The sequence below is a fragment of the Taudactylus pleione genome, unplaced genomic scaffold (genome assembly GCF_031769625.1).
Source record: "Taudactylus pleione unplaced genomic scaffold, aTauple2 ptg000179l, whole genome shotgun sequence".
NCBI lineage: Eukaryota > Metazoa > Chordata > Amphibia > Anura > Myobatrachidae > Taudactylus > Taudactylus pleione.
In genome coordinates, this window is record NW_028284581.1 from 37098171 (window position 1) to 37111432 (window position 13262).

General features: G+C 40.8%; 1 protein-coding gene across 1 annotated transcript in view; it reads right to left on the bottom strand.

Annotated features, from left to right (window-relative positions):
- The window catches only part of LDLRAD4 (low density lipoprotein receptor class A domain containing 4), a 467353-nt gene that overhangs the window by 332854 nt on the left and 121237 nt on the right, over positions 1 to 13262 (bottom strand). The window contains exon 2 of the mRNA XM_088476000.1: positions 4366 to 4482. The gene's annotated coding sequence lies outside the window, so the exon portion shown is untranslated. The remainder of the gene's footprint in view (positions 1 to 4365; positions 4483 to 13262) is intronic.

Sequence of the window (13262 nt, forward strand, 5' to 3'; positions counted from 1 at the left end):
GTGTGCAGCTATGAATTATAGGAAAAGCAGACACCGTGGGGAATGATCTGCTCATGGACCAATTTCTCCTCTTACCTGTGCTCAATCTTTGGAATGATTCATTCAGTGTTAGATATTCAGGTAAAGTCACATTACAGCCCACAGATTGTGGGGTCACTGTGCACATAATAGCTGGTAATCATTTTCATGCTAAAGCCTGCAGTCCTACCATATCTGAACAAATTGTCAGCACTCCATTTTCCTAGATGGCATAACATGGTCAAAGTAATATCTGAATCAATTTTTAGAAGACTGATGTCAGATACGGACGTAACGAAAAGATAGTTACATTCGGTCATCTCCCATATTATTATAGACCATTTAAGCAGGACTTTGTACATATATATCATACTTGCCTACTTTTGAAAAATACTTTCAGGGAGATTGTAGCAGAATGCGCCGCGCAAATCGCGACGTGCCATTCAGGGGTGTGGCCTGCCCCAAAGGGCATGTCTAGCTCAACCTATGGGTGTATATAGTCCTATAAACTGAGACCCTAGCTCCCCCACAGACATTAATATAGCTCTGCCCTACCACATTCACATTACTTGATGCCCTACACACATTCACACACACACAGATACATTCACACATATACATTCCAAACACACACACACACATACATTCACACACACACACATACATCATTCACACACATTCCAAACACACACACACACACATACATTCACACACATTCCAAACACACACACATACACATTCCAAACAAACAAACATTCACACAAACACACTCACACACAGATTAGTGCACTCACCTTGGGACCGGGCACTTCTCCAGCCTCTCCACCGAACAGCACAGCGCTGTCTCCGCCAGACCAGAGCTCCTCTCTGCAGCTCCAACAGGACTCCTCCTCCATGTCTCAGTCGCCGCAGCTCCCATGTGCAGGTAGGAGAGGGGGGAGGGATCCGCTGCTACTGCCGCTGGAGCCAGACACTGGTGTCTCCATGCGGCTACTCACAGAAGCCCGACACCTGCGCTGCTACCAGGCTCCGCCTGCCACCGCTGTCGCACCCAAGCACACTCTGTGTGCGCACTGCTCACTAGCGCCGGCCACCGCTACCCACAACCCCGCGGTGGCCGGCTTTTAAGTGAAATGACATGCCGTCATGATGTCCCCTCGCAGGCCCCGCCCACAAACCGGGAGTTGATGTACACTTTGCGGGGGAGCGGGAGGCTTCATTAAAAACCGGGAGCCTCCCGCTAAAATCGGGAGGGTAGGCAACTGTGATATATATATATATATATATATATATATATATATATATATATATATATATATAATTTATTTAGTTTTATTTTTTTTTAGAAAAAGAATGTATTGCATTGCAGTTGAGAACCTAGAACATACACCTGTAGATCCAATGCCCATAGTGTAAGGAACCAATCTGTCCTGGACTCCCATACTTTCACACACATATTCTAGCACAACACACTTGTTTCCTGTTACAGCCAGGACCACCATCACCTAGAAGCCATAGGGCTATATCACACACACACCGGTTTTACCGGCCAACAAAAAAACAGCCAAAGCCGGACGTTTTTTTGTCGGCAATGAGTGCCTTTCACATGCAACAGCTTTGAGTCGTTTTCAATGTTGTGGTTTGTTTCTTAATGTAGAAGGCATGCACCGCAGCAGCTCTATTCAAAGATAATACTAGTTTATACACAATAATTGAAAACAGTACAGGTTGAGTCTCCCATATCCAAAATGCTCGGGACGAGGGGTATTTTGGATAACAGAATATTCCGTATTTTGGAATATTTGCAGATCATAATGAGATCTTGGGAATGGGACCACAATATACACACAGAATGCATTTATGTATTATATACACCTTATACACACAGCCTGCAGGTCATTTTATACAATATTTTCAATAATTTTGTGGCTCAAATAAAGTTTGTGGACATACATAAAATTCAGTTATGTTTCATATACACCTTATACACACAGCCTGAAGGTAATGTTACACAATATTTTTAATAATTTGTGCCTTAGACAAAGTTTGTGTACACTGAACCATCAAAAATCAAAGGTTTCATTATCTCAGTCATGCCAAAATAATTCCGTATTTCGGAATATTTGGGTATGGGAGACTCAACCTGTACTACAAATAAAAGTACTAACCATATAAATCTTTATCATTGTCTCCCAACACCTTGAAATCTTCTTTCAATTCAAAACAAACTTCTTGCCACACCTTTCCAGTGGTATTTCTATCTTTATCTTGTGTTTTGTCCCATAAAACTTGTCTGGCTTCTACTAATGATATCAGCCTGTCAGTATCTATGTGAAAGTTGTCACTCAGGTACCACACCACTTGGAAAAGATGAAGTTGTGGGTGGGTACAAGCTCAGAACACCTGGTGTGTGTGAAAGCAAACATAGCAACATGTACTTCACTGACTTTCAGAGACGGCACAACAGCAGTCCTCATCAGTGAATATTCCTCGACTACAACACGGCGACCGTGCCATGTCCGTGCCGTCTGAAAGGATCCATCTATTTACATTAAAATTAGTACATGGCAAAAAAAATGCCGTTTTTTTTGCTGCTGGTCAAAACTGCTGTGTGTGAAATAGCCCATAGAAGCACATAGGCAGTGTGCAGGGTATGCGTTCGGCATCCAGGCGGTCTGGATGCCAACGCTTATCTTACCCGCGCCATAATACAGACGCCGGTCAAAATCCCGAAGGTAAATAGCAGGGTTGGGGCGGAGGGTCAAGTTTAGGGGTTAGTCACTAGGGTGAGGGTTAGGCACTAAGGGGGGAGGGTTAGGTATAGGCACTAAGGGGGGGGGGTTAGGTTCAGTCATCAGGGAGGGTGGGTCAGGGTAGAGAGAGGGTTAGCATTCCGACCACCAAGTGTCGGTATGTTAACCCTGTCGGGATCCTGGCATCGGGATTCTGACCGCCTGGATCCCGTCTGTCGATATGACATACTGAATCCATGTGCAGTATATTTTAAATGAGTCTATACTAATTTTCAATAACCATTAAAAACAAACAGTATCAAAGTAAATACACTATGTTGTCCTAGACATAGTGCAGTTTCTGGTGCCATACATTTTCTTCTCCTCAATTACACACTAATATATACTTTGTCTTTAATCATATTCCCACTGAAGTCTGGTGTCAGATAGAGCTGTTATAACACCCAGAATAATGTTACTCCCTGCACACTGTTTTCTGGTCACACTACACACAGTACTACAGCTGCCTGTAATATCATTTCACAGCTGAAGCTTTGTGTAAATGTAACAAAGTTTCTAATTAAATGCAAAATACAAGAGAAGGTTCTTCTATCCCTTGTGTTTTGCTGCCCCCCCCCCCCCACCCACCAAAAAACAAAACAAAACAGGTGTCCTGAAAACACATTAACATCAGAGAATCAAGTAGACTTTAAAGATAAAGGTGGTCACTACAAAATGGCAATGTAAGAGGTGCCAGAAAAAGGTGCCTCCATCTTTAAAATGCACACCACTTACAACTAAACTATGCTGTATGGACTTCTGTGTCCTGTTATCGGTTACCTGTGTTATTCCCTGTCGGGCTTAACATCTCAGAGGATAGGGCAATGTTCCCACTCCCAATCAGCATAATAACTACTAAACAATGCAAGGGCAAAGAAACAGCAAATCGATAAACGGCATTATGTGACCACCATCTACTGCATAACTTAGTAATTCAAGGTACCCTCCCACCAGTTTTAACGTCCTTGTTTGCCAATTACCACCATAACAGTGACCACTCTACCAGTCTTTATGCTTAATTATTGTCTACTACAGCTCTAAAAAAGTCCCTGTTATAGCCAACTTTAGTCCTCTTGGATACCATCCCCTAAACTAGAATGGTACAAATGTGTTGCTATATAAATATTTTCTTTACTGGAATTATCAGAGAAACAGCAACAATTTTATAATCTGCACCTAGTCATTAATCAATTATTAAACCATCAAAACCAGAATGTCAGTTTTATGCTGAGATGGTTTGTTAAAAATATCATTAATTATACAGGTATATAAAATATTTACTTGAATTATTCCCAATGGGACTTTATTTCAAACTACAGCATGAAAGCAGCAAGTGACCACTGATTTATCCACTTCAACCATTCATCATGGGAGCATTTACTTGGCATATTTATTAATTCATACATGTGCCTAGATAAAAACAGAAGCCGTCAATGTACTGTAACTACAGATAGCCATGAGACACCCGATACTGCAATAAAGTCATTACATGTACATACCACTGATATGCTCACACGTTTCCATATAAAACAATACAGTTTGTGTGAACACTTACATCCGTAACTGTACACTCTTTCTGCTGAACGTCAAGAGGCTGCAAAGCATCACAGCAGAGATCCGAAAAGAGAAAAACGAAACACTGATGAGGTGTCAGATGTCCATCAAAACTGCCCTACAATGAGAAAGTAGATAAAGAAACATTACATACACTTGAATTCATTGTTTCAATTATTCTGAAATACAGTAATGGTGCATACACACGGTCAAATCAGACAACGATGAGATTGTTATCTAATCGTCCTGCATGTGCTGGATGATCGATATCGATCATCCAGCACACCACCAACCCCTAAACGACCTGCGATCAACAATCGCGGGTCCCTATAGTAATCTGGTCGATATCGACCAGGTTGGACTGCGTACACGGACGATGGTCGTTATCGACCATCCGTGACCGCACATCATCCATCGTTTGGGGGTTGGAAGGAGCCAAAAAATGGACAATACAACGATAAACTATATCGTTATTTATATCGTCCTAGAAAATCTGACCGTGTGTATGCACCATAAGACTGCATTCAGACTGATGAAATTGCTATAGCCACTATAAAAAGAGAAACACATTTCAATAAATTTTAATATCCTGGTCACTTTGCTGTTACAGAAGCATCTGTACATGTATTTATGACATGCACAGTAATAACTGTGCTAAAATCTTGAATTCTAAATCCATGAGTATGCCATGTAATCTCCGATTACATTTAATATAGTCTGTTACAATAAATTGATAACTCACATAGACCATATTCTTATATCTCTGTTCCGCTCACCACTTTAAAATGGCTGCAGAAGGAGGGTATGAGCTGTAGGACCAATGAGATGATGTAAAGTCCTCAAGAGCAGTTTCTCATTCATACTCCTGGTTACACAACCCATCCACAGTTATACACAGCCTTGCTTTTCGGCTGGAACTCAGGCATGAAGCCATGGGCTACAGGAAGGGGAAAAGGTCAATTAACTGCAGGTGGTAGTTCAACTTGAAGACTGTACAGCATTTAGTACACAAAATTACAATTGAACGTGCTATGGTATCGCTAACGCTGCTGCCCTTTGTGTGAATCCACTAGTCTGTATTTAGTATTTTTCTATTCTGGTTCCTACACTAGAAAGACACATAGGGCCGGATTCAATTAGCCGCGAAAAGCCGTGGTTTGGCGAAAAGTTTTCGCACCTGCAAATTTTTCACACAAAAATGCTTATCCTGCAATTTTATAGCCGAAGTTTTTGCATGTGTGAAAACTCCATAGACAAAAACCAGCAAACTGTTTTCACCAACTCAGAGCAGGTGAAATGTTGTGCACAATCCCTATTTTTGTTTAAAAATGTGGGGACTTTGTCCAGAACCCTTTGGACACTCTCCCGAGTGATTAATTATACAAAAACATTTTTTTTAATTACCTTAATTTAGCTAATAGTGACATGAATTTTGGGGTGAAAAAATTAAAAGTGTTGGAAAATGGGTTTAAAGTAGTGGGTCTGGTATTTTGGAGAGCTGTATGGATGGGGCTGGTGTTTTGAACATTGCAGGTTGCTGCACCAAGTGTATTTTAAAAAAAAAATGTAAAAGTGCCCTTTTTTGACTCAAAAATATACTTACACTAGTGGAATTAATTCTGGACACTTTTAGGACATTTTGAAAATTTTGCATTTAGTCATTATTTTTACATTATAATCACTTCTAATTTATTTTCGAATCGAAGTATATGTGAGTATAATCATTACTATTTATTTTAAGTTGTCATTTGTCAAATTTCCACTGAAAAATTTAGTAAAACCACAGTTTTGCAGGTATGCTTTTATTATGGAAAAAAATATGCAATTTCAGCAATATACAAAATTAATATTTCATTAGATATCCTCTGTTTTTAAGAACTGCTTTGATTCATCGAGGCATCGAGTGAACCAGACGCCTCAGATTTTCAGGTGAAATCACGTGGTACCAGGCCGGGATTATGGCTTCAATCAGTTCTCTCGTTACTTGGATTTTTTCGTGATACCATCACTTTAAGCCTTGACCAAAGAGTTTCTATCGGATTTAAATCCAGACTATTTCCTGGCCTAGGCAAGACAGTGATTTGGTGATAACCGAACCACTTCATTGAACTGTTGGCGATGTGGGATGGCGCTCCATTTAAGATACACTTCCGTGGGTCACCTTCGAACAAATCCTCGATTGTGGGCAACACTTTCGCCTCCAGCACTGCTTCTTAATACTTTTTGGCATTGATCTTGCCATCAACGACAGCCAAACGTCCCACACCATCACACTCACTAGGTGCTTCATAGTTGCCGTGGTGCACTCGGGCAAAAGATCTTCCCCAGGCCGACGCCGAACAAATTTCACTCCATCACTCCCGAAGATGCTGATTTTGGTCTCGTCGCTCCAAATACTCTTGTCCCAGTCTTCTTCTGTCCACTCCTTGTGTGCCAGAGCCCAATCTATACGTTTCTGCCTCCATTTCTGGTATAGATACGGCTTGTTTCTCGGGGTTCTAGCTCGCAAACCATTGTCACAAAGTTTTTTTCGTATGGTTCAATCACAAACTTGGACTCCAGATGTTTTCATTATGTTGTTGATGGCTTTTGCAGACATTCGACGGTCCTGCAGGGCCAGACGGCAGATTCTGCGCTCATCTTGTTTTGTAAGTGTGGGCTTTCTCCCAGTTCTTGCGGCTGATTTCCTCGATTCACTGCTCGCAACCCTTATGCAGAGTTTCCTTACACCTGACTTCGTTGCCCAAACTCTTCGCAATTTCTTCGTAGGTATACCCTTCCTCACAAAGCATCATGGCTTTGCCTCTCTTCCCAGGCGACCAGTCAACGCGTTTCGAGGTATTCAGAGCCATATTAGTCATTATTCACACTTTGACCAGAGCTGCAACTAGCTTTGAGGATTGATTGTAAAGACTGTCACATGCTGGATGAATTGAGTGCTGAACAAAGCACATGAGCCTGCATGGATGTTGTGTGGGACCTGCTCCCGGACCCTGTCAACATGCTGCCTGCTGTGACTGGTGACAGCCTGCATTTTCACCACTTACAGTGGCTGGTAAGTGCATTCCAAAACCTTCTCTCTCTCTCTTTTCCTTCTCCCACTCTATCACTCCATCCCCTTCTCTCCGTTTCCTCTCTCTCTGACAAATCATGTTAAAATATTAAGTAGAAACATCATAGATTAAAATAAAAACATTAAAGTATTGATTTGGTATGGCAGAATATGAATTTTCTGCATAAATATCAAATAAAACATTTTTTTATTGAAAGTGTCCAGAATTAATTCCACTACTGTACACCCATTTTAATGTACCCCCAATTTAACTGCATCAATTATTTTCTCCAACAACAAATAGCTTTGATCATTTTTCCACACATATGCAAATATACATGAAACAGCCATTTGATACAATTTAATAAACCCAACTTTTATTAGGCCCACTAATACACTTCTAAAATGATTACCTATGCCAGTTACCTATTTTAAGGGGTACAGATAGATTTCCCCAAATTCACCTGTACATTTCGCTGATTACTCCATGAACAGTTTTCGTGCGAATGCATTTTCACGCCTTTTGTAATTGAATAGTGAGAAAAACAGGACCGCGCCAAGAAAAAAAGCCAAAAAACGCTAATTGTTCAAAAACTTTGCTGATGTCAAGTTTTTGCTTTTTCGCGTCTAATTGAATTCTCCCCTTAGGTCTTTTCTTTTTCAAAGTCTGCGTGAAAAGACCACTTTCTGTACCCCTGTGTAAGATTGAAAGGTTTAAATTCTTCGGTACTCTTCATGCTCTTAAAATGCTTTTGATTAGTTTTATTGTATAATATTTTATCATTTGCTAATACGTTTTAGGTTATTCTGAAGTTCAACAAACTGAAGTACCATTTGAATGTGTGGTAACCCCTGAGTGTATGTACCACCTTCTGGAAACCTAGGCCTTACCTGAAAAAGTTTATGCAAGTACAACACATTAGATATATAACTTCATTTAGCTCATGAAAATCTTATGTGAAATTGTTCTGGCCTCTTCAGAAATACTGACCTACAAAGCCAGATTTTACACAATGCTCAATTTATAAAAACAGTGAATTTTCTTCAAAATATGATCTTCCCTGGGTTTTAAAACTCAAAGGGGGGTAAATGTAATCGCCTGCATTTTGCAGGCATCGGAGGGTTCCCAGTGTCAATCTTTTACCAACCTTGTTTTGCCTTTCAAATTATTGCAACTTTAAAACAGGCTTTGTATGCAACCCGGCGGTCATAATCCCGGCGCCGGAGTCCCAACAGTGGAAACCCTGGTAAGTAATCTAACCCTCCCCTACCCACCTTTCCCGCAGCCATAATCACTTGGCTGCGACGGTGACATTTCCTTAGTAAATAACTTTTTCCCGCTGATTAATAAATAGGCATGTTATGGCATTTCCCAGCTTTACATTGTTACTCACTTGCATTCTCTGCACAATTTGGACAGTAAGGGCCTGTGTTAAAGTAGCACGTGAGTGCATCTGTTTTGGTTGAAGACACAACTTGGTGAAAAATTGAGGAACAGCCCTTAACCCGCATCCTTATAAAAGTCCCATGCATCTCACAGTGGGAGAGAGATGTAGCAGAAGTTTACAACAATTTACACTGCACACTTTCAGTGTCCAAACTTGATAAAAGTAAAACAACTGTTTAGCCAGCCTTCATTAACCTCATTACTGACTACTTCAATATATCTATAGTGCCTCACTGGAAGATACAGTGTTAAAGCGTCACTGGAAGATACAGTGTTAAAGCATCACTGGAAGATACAGTGTTAAAGCGATACACTCCTCCAACCCATACTTGCCTACTGTTGAAAAAGCATTTCAGGGAGATTGTGAAAGCAGCACCTATAAGTGCGGCGGTAAAGTGGACGTGTACTGCTACATCTGAGAGGTGGGTCATAAAAGTGACTTACATCCAAATGTAAATGAGCCCCAAAGCAGTTAGTAAGATCTATATGTTGTTGAAAATACACTGATACTATTCAGAAAAGCCATAGGAATCATTGTATCTTAAAACCAACGCAGAGAATTATACTAATGATCCCATCTGAATGTATATATCAATGGGTTTTTTTTATGTAATAGCTTCATAATGGGGGTAAGGTGCAATTAGGGAGATTGCTGGACTCAGGGAGATTACTACTATTTCAGGGAATCTCCCTGACAATCAGGGAGAGTTGGCAAGTGTGCTCCTACCATTGAATAGTTTGTAAGGTATGGATTCCAAGGGATGTGGGTTGATTTCCCTACTCAATTGTCATATTTTTAGCAACTGATTTGGGAAATGGGAGGATCAACATTTTCCAACCACCTCCAAATATTTTCAATATTGTAAAACATGAGACTCCCTGTAAGAAGAACCTCCTGGTCATAGATGGACCCACATAGTTAAAAAAAAAAAAAAAAGTATACTTCCTTCCAATGCTGTGGTGCAGCAACTAACCTTAGGCTATGTTTTTGGTGGCGATTCAATTCAGCGGGAATTAAATATCACCGGGAGGGAGCTGTCAGAGCTATTCAATTCACAGCAATGTTTATTCCGATGGGGAGCAGTTAAGTCGGAGAATGCCAGTTCTCACGACTTAACCTGGGTGTTTAGTTGTGAGAACTGGCATTCTCTAACTTAAGTGCCGGCCGCGAGGCTGTTAGCGCCGCGCTGAGCCCGAAAACAGCCTCGCAGCCAGCACTTTAGTTAGATTTCTCCTCGCATTCCTCTGGAGGGTGCGAGAAATCTTTACTCGGACTAAGCAACGCGCTGAATTCAACAGCTCAGGGAGCTCCTTCCCGACGCTATTCAATTCCCGCTGATTTGAATCATCCCCTAGGAGTCTTAAAGTCAACTATTTTGCAAACATGCAGAGCAAATATTTTGCAAAGGTCACCTAGATACTACAGCTAATGCTACTATTATACCATTTAATTTATCAATCCAGTCTAAAGAACATCACCTCCAACATGTACTGTATGTTTAAGACTCACAAGGGGAAATTCAATTGTTTTTTGCATGCCTGTAAGTAATGCGCACCCGACAGAGCTAATAAATTGTTTTGCAGATAAGGCGCATGTGTAGGTGGCGAGCAGAAATCCCAAGCGCCCAAATTGCAGTTTCAGTAGTACTCCCAATAGATGGGATTACCCACTTTATGCGTCTAAACCCGTTGCATTTGAGCGCAAAAAACGTGATACGTAATGGGTACCCGATCTGCAGTAATAATTGAATAGCTTCATCGAGCTCCAATTACTTACGGGCGCGCAAAAAAAAAAATAATAATTCCCCCCAAACTGTCTGCATCAAACTCAATCTTGGCCTGGTTAGCGGAAACCAAGCCTTCCAAATATGGTTCATCCAAAAAAAAATTAAAATGACGTACACACTGGCTAACTGACCAGCAATCTAACGGCTTACCTATACAGGTGGCATGCAGGAAAGACAGACAATTTGGGGAGGATAGCAAAATTCTGTTAACCTTCAATTTATTAGAAAATCTATAAACTATATGTATCTGTACACACAATATAAACAATCAAAGATAAATTCATAAAAGCATAATAAGCTTCTATACTCTACACATATCAAGGTTATAAACAAAATCACAAATCCTATCACAGGTTATTGAGACTCAGGTGCAAGGGGTAGATTTACTAAGGCTTCTAGAACATACAAGAGGTGTTGTTGCCCCATAGCAACCAATCAGATCCTGTCTTATCATTTACTAGAACGAAATAAAGAAATGATAGCTAGAATCTGATTGCTATGGGCAACACCTCCACTTTGTTTTAGAAGCATTAGTAAATCTACCCCCAAGAGGCCACAGTCCCAAAATGGTTGAGCATTTAGATTTTACATTCATAAAATAGTAGAGGGAATGATATCATATTGGCATACGTAAACCATGGACGTATGCAAGGTGTTTTATGGAGATTTTAAAAAGCAGAAGTTAAAATGCATACAAGCTGCACTGCATTTATATTTAATACACATTTGTAAACATGCATCTGTGACAACAGGGCGTTTTCCTATTCAAGTCAAACACATATAGACAAGTCTTAACCATATCTATCTACAGCAGGGGTGGCCAACCAGTTAGAGGCAAAGAGCCCCCAAAAATTGAGGTAAAGTTAAAGAGTCGATCGCATGTCACAAGACCACGCCCCATTGTTGTGCGCACGCCTTTTGTACGACATTTGCAGGAGCATGACCTTGTGTTACACCCCTTGTTTTAGTCACACGGGGGTCGAGCCCAGCACATTGAAAATACACAATTTACATAAACTTCCCAATATAATTTTTTCACTTTTGAAGTGAAAGTAAAAGCCAGAGCAATATAGAAAACAATCAAATACCCACATTTACATAAAATACACAGAAACAAGCCAGATCCACATAAAATACATTTAAAATACACATCCAAATAAAATACACATTGAAATCCAGAACCACATAAAATACATTGAGAAAGCCAGTGCCCATTATGCTGTGCCCCCTGTAGTTGTGCTCATTAAGAAATGCCCCCAGCAGTTGTGGCCCTTATACAATGCCACCTGTAGCTGTGACCATTATGCAATGCCCCAGTAGTTGTGCCCCTTCTGCAATGCCCCCTATAGTTGTGCCCGTATGCAATGCCCACTGTAGTAGTGCCCATTAAGGTAGTGCCCCCAGTACTAGCTCCTCCTCCCCGCCCACACCCCTATGAAGAAACTTACCTGTCTTCATGCTGGCAGGGCTCCCGAGTCCCACCGTCGCTGCTGCTGCCGCTTCCTGCTAGATCTAACTGGATCCAGCAGGCACGCTGGCTCCTCACATGGCGGATGACATCAAGACGTCTCCCGTGCACTGTATTACTGGGAACGCTGGCCTCTGAAGCGATCAGAGGCTTCTTTAGTCTCTGATCACTTCAGAGTCCAGTGTTCTCAGTACTAGTGGGGGTCTGCCGAGCCAGGAGCCGCATCGGAAGCTCAAAAGAGCCACATGTGTGTTGGCCACCCCAGTGTACTCCGTCTGAGATAAATACAAACTTTTCACTATGTTGGCATGTTAAACACACCAAGATAGCAAAGGGATTGTTCTAAATAATGCACCACATTGCATGTTAAAATGCATGATTTTAATGCCAGTGGATATCTTTTATAAAACAATATTATCCAAAAGGGAAAATTAATTCCAGAGGATAAAATAATGACGGCAGTATTGTTCCAGCTACTGTTGCTAACATGAAGCTTGGTTTTATGCTAATTCACTTTCTACAGCCCTGAATTATAAAGCAATAAGGGACACAGAATAATCCAACGCTTATGAGTCATTTGCCTTCTTATGTTGAAGGTATTAATGGCAACATTGCAGCATGCAGAAGCTTGTGGAATATAATTATAGCTGAGAGCCATGTGTCTAGATGCAGTGTGCATACATTAATAATACATGTACACTTATTAAAACTTGTAAACCTGGACTAGTGACTACATGTAAATCTTTCATTGTCTATAACAGAAAGGTGGAAGAGACTGTTCCTCCAAAAAAACGAACTCCCCTCTAAAACAAAAATCCCAAGTTGTATCGTCTTAAGCACAAAGGACAACGGTGTTTACTTAGTATGCGACTCCTTTGACAGATTTCTTTAGTCACAAGTATTTCCACTGCCATACAATTTACTTTCCTTTCATTATATATAGCACAATAGCACCCATATTTATATGCAGGGCTGTCCAGTACCTACAGTCAGATCAATCTAGCTAGAGCAGCATCAATGTGTGACTGTATATTCTGTCATTTTACACCTTAAATGTACAATAACATGAAATATTTTGTTTATTGTGCCAACACACTTGAAATGCATTTTCTACATTTGAAGGCTAGTCTCTGTAAAAGCGCTG